Source organism: Piliocolobus tephrosceles, chromosome 18 (assembly GCF_002776525.5).
Source record: "Piliocolobus tephrosceles isolate RC106 chromosome 18, ASM277652v3, whole genome shotgun sequence".
Classification (NCBI taxonomy): Eukaryota; Metazoa; Chordata; class Mammalia; order Primates; family Cercopithecidae; genus Piliocolobus; species Piliocolobus tephrosceles.
In genome coordinates this window covers 38,607,432-38,624,341 of record NC_045451.1, presented here as the reverse complement: position 1 = coordinate 38,624,341, position 16,910 = coordinate 38,607,432, and positions in this window count along the sequence as shown.

Below are 16,910 nucleotides of genomic sequence, written 5' to 3'. Positions count from 1 at the left end.
AGTTTGCCAACACAATGCTTTTATTGTAAATAAACTGGTTGCCTATAAAAAAAAAAAAATTACACAATACAATGTTCAGAGCAAAGAATGGTAAAAGGCAAACAGACATTCTACTAATGATTAAAGCTTCAATTTAACAAGAACATGCAGTAGTCCTAAACATATCTACCAAGTAATAGAACTGTCAGTTATATGAGGCATAACTGTTAGAACTGAAAAAATGCAAAAATTTATAAATATTTTTGAAAATTTAAACATCTCTCTCACTTATTGATGGAACTAGACAGAAAATTAGCAAGGATACAGAATTCAATCCTATGAAACCACAGGATCTACTCTACATTTATAAAATGCTCCACCCAACTACAATGCTATATATATTCTTTCCAAGTGCCTTAAAACATTCACCAATATACACTATATCAAAGACCATAAAATAAATTTCAAAAATTTAAAAGAATTGAAATTAAAGAGTGTATTATTTTACCAAAAACTAGAAACAGTCAAAGCATCCTTCAGCAGGTGAACGTTTAAACCAACTGTGATACATCCATATCATATAATAATACTCAGTGATGGAATGGAAAAAAACTATTAGTAATTTAACAACTCATAGGGACATAAAGAATATTCTTTTGAGTAAAAATAGCACTAATCTCAAAATTTTTCATGTTATATAATTCTATTTATGTCACATTCTCAAAATAGCAAAATTATGAAAATGAGGAACAGGTTAGTAATAGCCAGGATAGAGTATGATGCAGAAGAGGAAAGTGAGTGTCACTCTAAAGTGATAGCATCAGAAAGATTTTTGTGATTTAGACTAGTTCTTTACTTTTATTGTCATTGTGGTTACATCATTCTACACATACAATAAAATGACACAGAACTAGGCCATGTCCTGGTTTTGATACTGTGCTATAATTAATATAAGATGTAACTAATAAAAAGAACTTAGCGAAGGTCACATGGAAGCTCTCTGTACTTCTTTGAAAGTTTCGATGAATCTAGAATTATTTTAAAATAAAATGTGTTCAACAAAGTAAATATTAGATAAATGTGCTGAGGTATGTTTTACGTCAATGTCAATATTCACAGGATAGCTTGGGATAAATTCTATCACTTAAAAGAGTATATTTATAGGCACAGGCCATGAATAGATATCTGTGTCCTCTGCACATGCATTTGCATGAAAAACTCTGCAGCAGACAGAAAACTACATAACAACTAGTTTATCTCCCTGTATATTGTCCATGAGAACAATCGAGTCTCTGTTCACTTAGCTTTGCCTCTTGATAATGCTACAGAACATATGGAACTGAATAAAATCTTTAGGTAACAGTTTGGGTTAGAATTAAGATTATTTTTGACAATGAAGTATATAGTCTGTATATTTTCTAAACAGCTTATTATAGTATTAAATTGTTTGAGGTTCTTTCAATAACTAGAAATATTGTTTGATTATATTGCATTAATCCAAGAGCCTTTGGGTGCCAAATGCCAGTCAATACACATCTACAAATGAGCACTAATTAAAATGTCAGAAAGAAAAGTTACATTGAGAGAAAAAAGAAAAGGTAAAGACTAGGAGAAAATATTTGCAAAACATGTATCTGATAAAGGACTGGTATCAAAACTATACAAACAATTCTTATATCTCAACAGTAGAAACGCATATAAGTCAACTAAAACATGGTTGAAGGATGTGGGCAGATATCACACCAAAGAAGACATCCAGATGGCATATAAGCATATAAAAATATGCTAAACATCACATGCCATCTGATAATTTCCAATAATACTATAAGATATCCCTCTAAACATCTATAAAAATAGCAAAAATATTTAAAAATAACAACACAAAGTTCTGGCAAGGATGCCAATCAACAAGAACTCTTATTCATTTTTGGTGAAAATGTAGGAATGGCACAGCCACTTTGGAAGTGAGTTTGGGAGTTTTTCACAAAACTAAATATATACCTACCATATGATCCAGCAATTGTGTTCCTGGATATTTATCCAAATGAATTGAAAACTTATGTCCACACAGAAACTTGCAAACGAATATTTATAACATCTTTATTTATAAATGTCAAAACTTGGAAGCATGTGAGATATCTATTCTGGACTGAATTGTGTTCCCCCCAAATTCGTATGTTGAAGCCCTTAAGCGCAGAACATTAGAACGTGACCGTATTTGCACATAGACCTTTTGAGAGGTGATTAAGTTAAAAGGAGATCCTTAGGGTGGGCCCTAATCTATTATAGTTGATGTCCTTAAAAGAAGAAATTTGGACACACTAAGAGACACTAGGGATGTGCATACACACACACACCATGGAGGTCAAAGCAAGAATGCACTCTTCTACACACCAACAAAAGAGGAAAGAAACCAAACCTCCAGAACTGTGAGAAAATACATTTGTACTGTTTGAGCCACCCAATCTAGTATTTTGTTATGGCAGCCCTAATAAACCAATAGAATGTATTTCAATAGATGATGGACAAACTGTGATACATTTATTCAATGGAATATTCCTCAGCGCTAAAAACACAGGAGCCAGCAAATCATAAAAAGATATAGAGGCAACTTAAATGTATATTGGTAAGTAAAAAATGTCAATCTGAAAAGACTATATTCTGCATGATTTCACCCACATGGCATTCTCAAAAAGGTAAAACTATGGAGACAGTAAAAAGATCAGTGGTCGCCAGGAGAGCAGAGAGGGAGAAAAGGAGAAGGGGAGTTTTAGGGCAAATAAATAAGGGAGTTTTAAGGAATGAGTAAGAGAGTAAATAAGGGATGAACAGAGGAGTTTTAGGGATAAGGGATAAATAAGGGATGAATAAGAGTGTTTTAGGGTGTACCTATTATGTGTAATACTGTAATGGTTAACATATATCATTATACATTTAAAATGTATAGAACATACAACACAAAGAATAAATCCTGATACATGGACTAGTTAATAATAAAAAATAAACCAGGATGTAATGAATATTAATATATTAACATTGGCTCACTAGTTATAACAAATATACTAATGCAAAATGTTAATAATGGAGGGAATGAGAAAAAAGTAAAATTAGGAGGCATATGGGAACTTTGTACTTTCTGCTCAATTTTTTTTGTAAACTAAAAACGATTTAAAGAATAAAGTCTATTCATGTAAAATATAAATATTAGATACCTTATCTTCTGCAAAATGCATTACATAGCACTTAGCTACCACATTTATTTTATCTTGATTGAATGGATTCAAAATATACAAAGAATAAATACATGATGTATAATTGCTTAAAATTCCTATTATTTCAGTGTCTTATACTGTCATAGTCCATCAGGGCTACCATAACAAGATACCATAGTCTGGCTTATAAACAACAGAAGTTTATTTCACACAGTTCTGAAAACTGGAAAGTCTAAGAGCACGGTGCTGACAGATCCAGTGTCCACTAAGGGTTCATTACTTGTTCATAGGTGGTACTTCCTCACTATTTCTTCATGTGGTGGAAGGGGCTAACTAGCCATCTGTGATCTCTTTTCTAAGAACACCGATCCTATTCATGAGGGCTCTGACAAAGTCCCCAAAGCCCCATTTCCTAATACCGCTACCTCGTGGGTGAGGATTTAAGCATATTAATTTTGGGAGGACAAAAACAATCAGACCATAACATGTACTAATTAAGTAAACATGTTACAAGTTTCTACAATCATTCTGAAGAAATCTCTTTTAAGCAGGTTCATTTTTTCCACTTTTTCTTTTTTTATGAACAGAAGACAATATTTATCCTTCTACAGGAACTTGTTACCTTGTTTAATATAATTTTGCTTCCTTGATCAAGATTCCAAGTGCTGCTTTGAAACTTCTGGTTTCTTTCTTTCCAGGTCTTCTCTACTGAGCTTCACGAGATAGTCTCCTTTGTTTTGTTCTTTCTTTTTTTTAACTCTATCCTCCTCATCTCACTCTCTTCCCCTTTTGTCTTTTATGCTTCTTCTCATCTCTAAAACACTTCTCAACAAAAGCAATAATATTTCTTTGCCAGGATATGATTTTCATTTAATGAACAAGAATGAAAGTGAAAGTTAGAATTCCCTGGAGAAAAGAATCCTGTGAATGACTATTACTCTGATGAATATCAGAATATTTTCAGACAACAAAAAAGTAAATAAGTCTTTTGTAAAGTCTGAGGAGAGGCCTAGAGTTAAATGTGCCTTGTTCACAATTTTACCTACATTTAGCACTGTTCAAGAGAATAGAATGTACACATTCAAACACAGAGACCCACATAAACATGAACAAGCAATGTTTACACACAAAATCACCTTTCAAATTATGAGACAATATTAGAGTTTTAATTTCATTAATAATCTTAACATTGAAGATGCTTTATCCATATGATATTTTAGAAATATATTTACTATTATATTGGATGCACCACATATCAAAGCATTTTTCCTGGGTCAAAAAAACTTAAATTTAATAAATTAATTAATGTTGAAGCAAGTACCCTTCCGATCAAATGGAAATTTTCAGCCTAATTTAATTAGCAAGTAAAGAGAACACAGATTATTAATTTATTCTTAAAAATTTGACAGAAAATATATGTATTGATGCAACAGATGACTAATGTTACAATTATACAGTGACTCTCACATTATTAAATTTGATGATAAATATGATAACATAGGAGGGATGGCCACCATATGTTCATGTTATTATTGGTAGAAATTAAGAGTGCAATGTATTAGTCTGGCATGTCTTTGAATAATGTTTCCAGTAGTGGTAATAGTTGTTTAAACCTAACAAATCTTTCCAAATCTTCTTTGTCATCACTGCTCACATTTGCCATCTAGATAAGAGGATCAAGTAAGAAAAAATAATATTTTAATTCCCTAGAGTTGGGAATTGATAAATATGATCATTAATACTGATATCAATCTTACTATATTGAAGGGTTTAATGAGTTCATTGAAGAACGTGGTTCACACGTGAGGGTACAACAAGATTATCTGGAATTTAAAGCCACCTAAAATAGATTTGGCAGTAGCACATATATTCATTAAAGGTGGAAGAAAAGGGGAGTAGTTCTAAAGTTTGAATGTGTATTATAAACTTAATCCCCGATGAAACAGTTTTAGAAGATAAGACTGTTAAAAAGTGACTAGATCATTAAGGCTGTGCCCTCATGAATGGATTAATGCCATTATTAAAATATTGGGTTAGTTATCACAGGAGTGGGTTTCTGATAAAAAGTAAGTTCTTCCTTCTTTCTCTCACTCTCACTGGTGCTCTCTTGCTTTTCTACCTTCTGCTGTGGTATGATGCAGCATGAAGGCCCTCACCAGATGCTGTTGCCATGCTCTTGGACTTCCCAGCTTCCAGAACCATGAGCTAAATGATTTTCTTTATTTTTAATAAATTGCCCAGTCTCAGTTATTCTGTTGTATCAGTAGAAAACAAACTGAAATGGCAATTAATGCCTTATTGGACTCTAAAATAAAATTTTTGTAATAATGATTATAATAAAAAAAATTAAAGAAATCAAAATATTCTAGTTTAGCATCAATATCAGAGCAAAATTATGAAAGTATGGTAGAAGACCTGACCCTCTGAAGGAGAGTAAGGAATCTAGATCAAATATAAATAGTCTTATGTAAACTTAAATAATTCCTAATGAATGTCAGTTAGCATTCATTTTATCAATACTGCTGGTGCCTTTTCCCTCAAAATAATTTTCCTGTGCATGAACTACTCTACTTCATCATGCTTGTTGATTGTTTTTCAGTAGTCTAAATCTTAAGCCAACATTCAAAAATTGTTCTTCAACCATTCAAGAACATCCTCACAGTGATTTCATCCTTTGGAGAAAATTCTTTTAGATTAACTCAAAAAATATTACCCTCTCTTTTAAAACTATTTTTGTTTTAAAAATCTTAACTGATAGGTAGACTATGAAATCTGCATACTAGTTAGTTCTATGACTCTCTTAATTCATGAGCTGTATTATAAAACTAAACTCATTTAGACCATAATATGTTTTGATAGTTTTCTAGATTTAGGATTTTCTTCTCTTCCTTTCAGAAAAAAGTTAGCTTGGAGTAATATATTTATATCTTAAATACTTTTAGAAATATTACTTATATGATCTTTTATTACATGGGTAGGTAACAAACAACTTTGTATTTCACTACAGAAAAATAGGTAACATTTATTATTTCCTTTTCACCATGTAATATTTTAAAAGTATTACTAAAAACATGAAACTTTTATATTTATCATATATAACTTTCATTCTTCACCCACATACATACACAGAAACAACAACAACAAAAAAATGGTGGTAAATACATACACACTAAAACATTTTAATCACAATGGTTGCTCTAATTGGGGCATTTTATTTTTGCCTTTAAAAGGTTCTATATTAGTAGAAGGGATTAGAAAACATAAATAAAACAAAGAAAAGCTAATGAATGTGACACTGGGAATTAAAATAATAGTTTAGCAAAAGAAATGATTACAGAAGTTTAGAGTCTTTATAGAAAAATAATTAAAATGTAATATTTACAATGTAACATGAGAAATATGTGGTAGAACCAAGAAAGAGTTCAGAATTTTCATTCAGCATCTGCAGTTGATTATTCATGTAGCCTTGGCCAATTGATTCATGATCTTTTAGTCTCAAAGAAATCTGTAATATAACAATGAAAAGGGAATGTATATATTTCAGTGATGATCAAAGAGAAATGTATCAAGTCAAGTTGTGAATGTCAGAGTTAACCAAATAATTAAGATTTGAGTGTTTGAGTGTCACTGTAAAGAAGAAGTGGGAGCTTACTATATCAATAAAAAGGGAAAAACTTTTTAGGGGAGAGGGCAATGTACAGAAATCCAAATGATTGTAAAACACATTAGTTCTTATAAAACAAACTTTTTACTAGCATCAAGATTATAAAACTCATTTGGGTCTCATCAAAAGTCAGTACATACTTTTACTTCTTCCCAGGCAGACACAGACACACACAAAAATTAAAATACTATGGATTAATTTAGTACGCTTCCAAATTATATTCACTTATTGTCATGCAGTTTACACACACACACACGTATCACATATCTGTATAAACCCACATTTCACAATTATTGACATACTATTAATAGGCATTTCACTTTTTCCCATTTCCCATTTTTATTGCAGATCCAAACTTAACTTAGAAATTATTTTCAATCTGCCTAAAGTATGTCATCCTTTTGCTTCCAAGTTTAGAATTCTCTTAATCACATCTTATAGGGCTGCTCTAGTAGTGACAAATTCCCTTAACATTTGCTTACTTGTTAAGACCTAGAATCAAGAATAGAATCTTATTGTAGTCACTTAGATCTCATAAAGTGTGTGGGACCGAGGATTTGTTCCCTCTCTGAGCAGTTTCTTCTCACAGCCTCCTCGCCACTCTCTTAGTTAGATTCAGGGATTTGGGTGGGGGCGGTCAAGATGCCCTCACGTGAACTAAATTATATAATTTCCCAGTGACTCACTCACTCTCTGCCATGTTTGGGAGTCACTCCTGGTTTCCAGCCAGTTCTGGGCAGGAACAGGCTCCCTGTTTTCCTCCTTTCTAGAATGTGGTGTTTCTTGTCTCTTTTCTGTTGAGCTCCTATGTTCCCTCTTGGATAATGTATTCAAAGTGTGAGATTGTCTACATATTATTTGGTTCTTCTAAGTGGATGTAGCATGCTTGAAATGTTTCTAGACAGACATCATTTCTGCATATGTCCATTTATTCCTTGGACTGCTTGTGGTTTTTGGTTTTTTTTTTTTTTTTTTTTTGATATGTTTGGATTCAGATGTTCATTAAAGAATATTGTAACTTTTTACAGTTAGGGTGGCAAAACAGAGTCCAACGCCTGCCAGGCAGGACAGGCCTAGGTAAAAATATCCTATTTTGTATTTTAAAGGGCTCACATAAGGAAGAGAAGGAATCAAATGGTGTCATTACAGAATTTTACCAAGCCAAAATGACAAATGAAGAAAAAGAAAAAAAGAATTTGTAAAACTAGAGAATAACTAATAATATGACAGGAATAAACTTTACATGTCAATATTAAAATCAACACAAATGGATTAAATTATCGACATAAAACTACAGACTTGTTGAATTGATTTAACAACAACAACAACAAAAAACCTGATTTACCTACATATTATTACCTACAAGAAACTCCTTACCTGAAAAGACACAGAGAGACAGAAAGTAAAGGGGTAGAGAAAAATATTTCATGCAAACAGAAAGCAAAAGTGAACAGGATTGACTATACTTAGATAAAATAGAATTTAGGCCCCAAATAGTAAAACAAACGAACTAAAACATTCTAGAACGACAAATAGATCACTTCAGCAAGAGGATATAACAATCCTAAATACATATGCACCCAATACTGGAATGCTCACATTCATAAAAAATGTATTGCTAGACCTAAAGAGAAAGAAAGAGATAGCCAGCAAGACAGTAACAGTGAGGTACTGCAACAGCTCACACTCGCATGTCTAGAGAGAAAAGCAGCTAAAAACACTGGACTGAAATTAAACCTCAGACCGAATGGACCTAATAGACATTTACGGAAATTTCTACCCAACAAGTGCAGAATATACATTGTATTTTTATCAGCACATGAAACATTCTCCAAGACTAACCACATAGTACGCCACAAAACAAGTTTCCAAAAGTGTTTAAAAGCTCAAAAGAGTGTTAAGTGTCTTCTCCGACCACAGCAGAATAAAACCCGAAATCAATACCAAGAAATTCAGAAAATGTATGAATACATGGAAATTAAACAACATGCTCCAGACCAATCATTGAGTTAACAGAGGATTAAAATGGAAATTAAACTTTTTGAAACTAATAGTATGGAAAAAGTTTGTATAAATGTAAATTAGTACCGCCAATATAGAAAACAGTATGGAGGTATTTCAAAAAACTGAAAATAGAACTAACATTTGATTTGGCCATATGTGGTGGCTCATGCCTGTAATCCCAGTACTTTGAGAGGCCAAGGTGGGCAGATCTCTTGAGGTTAGGAGTTTGCGACCAGCCTGGCCAACATGGGGAAACTGTGTCTCTACTAATAATACAAAAATTAGCCAGATGTGGTGGCTCATGCCTGTAGTCCTAGCTACTTGGTAGCTGAGGCAGGAGAATCACCAGAAGCTAGGAGACGGAGGCTGCAGTGAGCTGAAATCGTGCCACTGCACTCCAGCCTAGGGAAAAGAGCAAGACTCTTAAAACAAAACAAACAAACAAACAAAAAACAAGTACCATTTGATTCAACAACCCCACCAGTGGAAGTAAGAAAAATAAATCAATGTGTATAAAAGATACATGTACTCATAGGTTAATCATAGCACTATTCACAATAGCAAAAATATGAAATCAACCTAAGTTAATTCCAACGGGTAATTGGAAAAACAAGATGTGGTGTATATATTCATAAAAATGGATAAAATTTTGTCATTTTCAACAACATGGATGGAACTGGAGGTCATTAAGTGAAACAAGTAAGACACAGAAAGTCAATATCATATGATCTTGCCCATAAGTGGGTGAGAAAAACAGCATACACTTGAACTTGGAGAGTGGAATGATCACAATGAAGATTTAGCAGAATGAAGGGGTGAATGCTGGTAAATTACTTAGTAGGTACAATGTATCTTATCTGGGTGATAGATATTCTAGAAGTCCTGACTTGACCACTGATATGGTTTGGTTTTGTGTCCCCACCCAAATCTCATCTTGAATTGTAACCCTCAGGTGTTGAGGAAGGAAAGTGATTAGATTACGTGGATAGTTTCCTCCATGCTGTTCTCATGATAATGAGTGAATTCTCACAAGATCTAATGGCTTATAAACGGTAGTTTTTTCTGCACTCTCTCATGCTCTCTGTCTTGCCTGCCGCCATGTAAGTCATGTCTGCTTCACCTTTTGCCATTATTATAAGTTTCCTGAGGCCTCCCCAGCCATGCAGAACTGTAAGTCAATTAAACCTCTTTCTTTTATAAATTACCCAGTCTCAGGAAGTTCTTCATAGCAGTGTGAAAACAAAATAATACAACCAGTGCACAATCTTGCACTTCTGTGCCATAAATTTATACAATTGTTTTAAATTCAATTAGAAAATGATTTGAACATACATTTGTTAAAAAAGAGACATACAAATGGACCAAAAACATATGAACAAAATGGTCAACATCACTAATCATCAGAAAATGCAAATTAAAACCACAATGAGGTATCACTTCACCCCAGTTAGGATGACTATTATCAAAATGACAAAAAGTCACAAATGCTGACAAAGATGAAAGTAAAGGAAACTCTTATATACTGTTGGTAGGAATGTAAACTGGTAAAGTCACTGTAAATAACAGTATAGAAGTCCTCAAAAGCTGCAAACGAAACTACCATATGATCCAGCAATCCCATCACTGAGAATTTATCCAAAAAAAGAGAAATCAGTGCATAAAAGAGACATCTGAACCTCCATGCTTATTTTAGCACTATTCACAATAGTGAAGCTATGAAATCAACCTAGGTATCCAACAACAGATAAATGAATAAAGAAAATGTGGTATACATACACCAAAGAATATTAATAAGTCATAGAAAATAATTAAATCTTGCCATTCATGGCTACTGTATGGAACTGAAGGACAGTATTTTAGGTGAAATAATATAGGAAGAGTAACTTAAACACTGTTAGTTCTCACTCATATATACAAGGTAAAATGAAAACTGTTAATCTGAAAGAAGTAAAAAGTAAAACAAAAGATACTAGAGGGTGGAAAGACTAGAAAGGGACATATTTGTTAAGTCAGTCAAATTTATAGCTAGATGGTAGAAATAAGTTCTAGTGTTCTATACCACTGTAGCTTGACTATAGGTACAATAATATCTTATATAATTTTAAATAGCTAGATGGAAGATATTAAATGTTCTCCATTAAGAAATGATAAATGTTTGAAATGATGGATATGCTAATTACCCTGATCTGATTACCATACATTATATGTATCAAAACGTCACTATGTACCCCATAAACACATACAATTTTTATATTTTGACTTTAAAAATTAATAGTTTTCTTCTACAGAGAAATTGATTCCAAGTGCCACACTGCCTTCTGTGTATTTCTCCTTCTTACGGATTTTGACCTCTATTCTTCATTGTATTGTCTTTGTTTGATAACGCCGATGATATATATTTAATATTTTGAATAGGCTTTATACTTAATATGAATGAGTTTTGGTTTGAATGATCTCATTTTTTTTTGCTATCAGGTATATGCATTCTGGATGTTGTATATTATTTTCCATCATTTATTTTTACATTTTTTACCAATGTAAGACTGATTTTATTACATGGCTCTACTAATATTCAGCTGAGTACAACTTCTTTTGAAATTCTTATTTTCAATATACCTGTCATGGCTATTATTTGGCATTTTTAATGTAAACTTTGGGGCAATATGATCCAATTTAAAGAAACCTATTTGTATTCATAGTGTAGGTGCAATAAGATAACAAAATAAAATTAATAGTACAAATGTGCTTATACATTTTGGTTCATGCTTATAATTATATACTTGTAAAGACTGATAATTTAAAGTACATTAGAATTTCTGAGAGTTCAAGGTAATTAGACATAATGTGAATGTAAAAAATTATACTTTCTTGCCATTATAATATGAATCAGTCACCCAGAAATTAAAATGCAAAACAAAATTTAGAAATTGCTCCACAAGTTATAAAATTCTTAAATAATATGTTGCAAAAAATGCTAAAACCCATGTGAAAAGAATATAAGGCCTTATTGAAAGATATAAAATAATCTGAAAATATAAAATTAATTTAAAAGTATAACATGTCCTTGAATAAGTAGTGTCAGCAATGAGAACATTAACTCTTTGCCAGTTATGTTGATAATAAATATATTTAGGTTTTTTGATTCTTTTATTCAGTTATCCCCTTTACATCTTTGTATCCCTTATTATTATTCAATTCAAAATAATTTTAATAATTTCAATTCAGCATTTACTTTAATTCAAAATTTTGATGTAGTTTTAACAGTCTTACAGCACCAAATTTTTAGATACCCTTACTTATAATTTTGTCTTGAACCACAGGCTTTTGGCACACACTTTCTCTGAGTTGACTGTTTTTTCATCCTTAGTTTGATTAGTTAACTTCTGCTCATCCTTCAGATACTATCTTACTGTATACTGTTTCAGAGAATTTGTTCGCTCTAGGAAAGAGAGAGAGCTAGAGTGAACAAAAGCAAAAAAAGAAAAAAAAAACAGATTAATTCAAAATAAAGGTCTGAGGCAAGGAAAGTGAATGGACCTTTGATTCCTAAGATAATATAGTAGAAGTGGTGCTGAAATGTGTATTATTGTCATTAGTGATCACAACTTAGTTACTTAGCTTCTCGAAGGAACTAAATATGCTCAGATAAAATTCACAAAGGATATTAGTAACTTCAGTTTCAAGATGAAAGCCATAAGGGCTTACCTTGCCCTACTGTCTAATCTTTGAAAACTTAATAGCCGCCAAGACAGCAACAAAAAATAGTAGCTGGCATTTATTGAGAACACTGCCAATGTATAAATTCATTAATTCTTACTGCAGCCCTATCAATTTCACACTATTATCACCATAGCACAAGTAGGAAAAACTAAAATTCCAAAAGGTAGAACATATAGTCCAAGTACATGTGGCTAGTAAGTTCCGAAGTCAAAGATCAAAGTCAAGGTCTTTTATATTAGGTGGCCCATTACTCTAACTTAATCTTCTCATTCCAGACTTATTTGCTCCCATTTAAATTTGGTACATAAGACACCAAATGTTTTAATTATTATTATTATTTTTTTTTGAGATAGAGTCTTGCTCTGTTGCCCAGGCTGGAGTGCAGTGTTATAATCTCAGCTCACTGCAACCTCCACCTCCTGGGTTCAAGTGATTCTCCTGCCTCAGCCTCCTGAGTAGCTAGGATTACAGGCACATGCCACTATACCCAGTTAATTTTTGTATTTTTCGTAGAGGCAAGGTTTCACCATGTTGGCCAGCCTAGTCTCAAACTTTTAACTCAGGTGAACCAGCCACATCAGCCTCCCAAAATGCAGGCATGAACCACCGCACTTGGCCATAATCATTGGTATTCTTAAATATAAAGTAAATCTAACCAATTAAGATGTTTTAATATCTAGAACATTTTTCATGTACAAATTTTTGAAGAATCTAGAAATACGAGATTGAACTTTTTTTCTCATGGAACTTTAAAGTCTCAGACATTATAAGGATTATATGCATGCAAGTAAAATCAAATAGTAATTTAATTGGGGTACATTATAAAAGTATCTATCCAATTGAAAAGTATATATATCTCTGAAAAAGAAATAATAGCAAACACATAAATATTTGTTTGTAACATATATAATTATTTATATATTGTATATAATATTTCATATATAAATATTAAATTTACATACATTCATATATAAGTACATTTCAATCTTACAACTCTATTGGGTAGTGTATTAGGCCATTCCTCCATTGCTATAAGGAAATACCTGAGACTAGGTAATTTACAAAGAAAAGAAGTTTAGTTGGCTCATAGTTTGGCAATCTATACAGGAAGTATGATGCTGGTGGGATGGGAGAATTCCCTTGACCCTTTCGTGGGACTTGTGACAGTGGTGTGGCTCCTTTACTGGGCTGCTGAGCTCAAACCCCTGACAGGAGTGGGAGCCACAGGTAAGAAGGTGCAGGAGCTGGGGCGAGTGCTTTTGGGCACCAGCAGGAACGAACCCTGTACCTGCCTGCAGCAGTGTTTAAGGGTTGCCCAGGACCTCCGGAGTCCCAGAGGGCATGTGTTATAAACTGTGCTATTTTAGTTTTGCTGTCCGTGGATGGCTTAAGTGTTAAACAGCTCAGTGAAGAGTCACCATGACAGTCTTTTTGGGTTCCCACACCCAGTGTGTCCAAAATTCTTTTCCAGCATCCAGGAAGAATCAGGTCACACGAATGGTTTGAAGGGTGGTGTATGCAGAAAATTTTGTTGCCAGTTAAGGTGCATCTCAGCAAGACAGGGAGCTAGAAAGGAGATGCAGAGGAAAGATAATCTTCCCCTGGAGTTTGGCTGTTTCTGGTAGAACTCCTCTCTGACAGTAGTATCTAAGGTCCAGCTGCCTTTTCTCCTCTCGCTCAGATACTTCTTCTCTTCTCTCCTTTGCCACACCACTCAGCTCCTCTGCCAGTGGAGGTTGGGCTTTTTATGGGTACGGGATGGGGGGTGTGGCAGGCCAGGGTGGTTTTGGAAAAGGCAGCATTTGGGTGGGAAAACAGAAATGCATTTTCTCATTTAGGCTCGCAGGTTCAGGCTTGAGGGTGGAGAACTTGTCAGGGATCCCACCATCTTCACCCCAGTATTTCCCTGCCTCCTGTCCATATCACTGCCATCTGCTCGGGTTCTGGAAAGACCTCAGGAACCATGGCATAAGGTGAAGGGGGAGCAGGCACATCACATGGCCACAGCAGGAGCAAGAAAGAGCGAGAGCATCTGGAGGAGGTGCCACACACTTTTAAATGACCACATATTGGGAAAACTCAGAGAGAGAGCTTAGTTATCACCAAGGGGATGGCCTAAGCCATTCCTGAGAGATCTGCCCACATGATCCAAACACCTCACACCAGGTCCTACCTCCAATATCGGGGATTACTTTTCAGGATGAGATTTGGGTGGGACAAATATCCAAACTCTATTAGGTGGTTATCAATATTTTACCATTTTACAGTAGAGGAGACTGAGGCATCAAGAGACATAGTAAAGTTTCCCCAAGTTACACAGGTAGAATGCAGTAGAGCTGGATTTTACATATATGATGTCTAGCTCCACAATCTGTCCTAAAATCATACTTTGCCTATCAGCATTCAGAGACCAAAGTGCTGAGGTACAGTTAGCAAACTAGAATCACTCTTAGACTTAATGGTGCAGACTAAATCCTAGCAATGTGCCTTTTATTCTTTTAAAAGGTATTTTTGGAGGAGATGATAAACAAGTGGTTAAGGGCACAAGCTCTAGAATCAGTTAGATCAAGATGAAATCCTTGCTAAATCACTTACAACCTTTAAGACTGTGTGTGATATATAGCCTTTGCTTGCCTCAATTTTCACATCTGTACAATGAGAATAAAAACAAAAACTATCTCCTTGAATGATTTTAAAGCTTAAGTAAGAGAAGGAGGCCTGGGCACAGAGTACAATTTTATCTTACCAGTCACCTTATGATCCCTTGTAGATATAGAACTTACACAAGATAAGTGCTTAGAATGAAGAAAAGTTTCCATGAGTGGAAGAGGAGATGTGTTCAGGTTCTTGAAGGAGGCGAAGGCCTTAGATCTGTGTGTGAATCAGCTCTTAGTGATCTCATCTAATTCCAGGTACAAAATGGAATTGATCATTCAAATTTGAGAAAAAGAAAAATGTAAAAGGAGCTTCCTTTAAAAAAAAATGTTTTCTCAATTTATAAAGATCTCTTCCCCATCCTGCATTGCACTTAAATGGCCCAGGAAAATAACTATTATCCCACCAGCACTTACCATGTTATTTGCTTTCTGCCACTTTATTGATTTACCTTTAATGCATAATTATCTCGTGTGCTTAACATTACTAATTGAGGCCCAACTTAACTTCCCATCAAATGAAGACACTCTCATTATTCTAACCCAAGCTATTTCTCTCCTTCCTTTTCCTATTTCCTTAGACCTGGCTACACTAAATTAGAACTCTGGAGACCATAAATGTAAATGAACTGTTTCCGTTCACATTTCTCAGGCATCAAGCACCCATTTATTATTGTGGCCACTATTTCAATTGCTGGTTTGTTTTGTCTGTTAATAATGAAACCATCATTTTCTATTTGCCAACTTTAATTGGACATTTGAAGAATGCCAGGACCTGATATGACTAAGAAAGACACCGAGACATCTGGAGAAGGATGATGAGAGACAGGCTGAAATAAAATAAAATGGCAACAATAGCACAATAAAATAAAACAACACAAAAAGGCTAGGTATCCCTGAGAAAGAGAAAATGTCCACTGAATGGTGTTCCTGGGTGGCCCCAGATTCCAAAGAATTTGCTGGCCAGAAGTTAACATTTAAAATTTCACTAAATTCTAAAAACATGAGAAAGGTCAAAGAATTCAAACATCCCATTCCAGCACACTTTTTGCCAATTTGACCACTTTTCCCTATTCAGGGAACACTTCAAGTTAGTAATGATGTATCTGAATCTACTAAGACTTAATAAGCTTCTGTCATGGGCTTCAACCCTAATTATGTTTGATTCTTTCCAGAGGTATTTTTTATTTTAATTGGTATATAACCAAAAACTCTGTCAAACTCAAAGAAGTAGTGTAGCAGTGGTGGAGATTTAGGCAGTTGTGCGTGTGGCTTCAGATTACATAATCAAAAAAAATTTTTTTAAAGTAAGAACGGGATATTTTAAAGGAAACTTAGAATACGACAAGGCTGCTGACAATTTTTCACATCAAAATTAATAAGTAACTATGCATATTATCTTCAACATTTTCTTGTACAGATGACATTGAAGAACTAAAATGAATGCCATACTTGGTAATAAGAAAAAGTAGAAATTTTTCGGAGAGTTTTTCTTTTCAGTTCTGTCTATTTTAGAGAAGACTTTAAAATCTGTGAAATTGTATTATATACAACTACCTAATAATTTCTCTTCATGTCTAAATATTCAGAATTTTTATTTTTAAACATTAGAAAGAATAGTGAATAACAAACCTAAATAATTGCTTTTAAAATATACTGTCATTTCACATAGTTAAC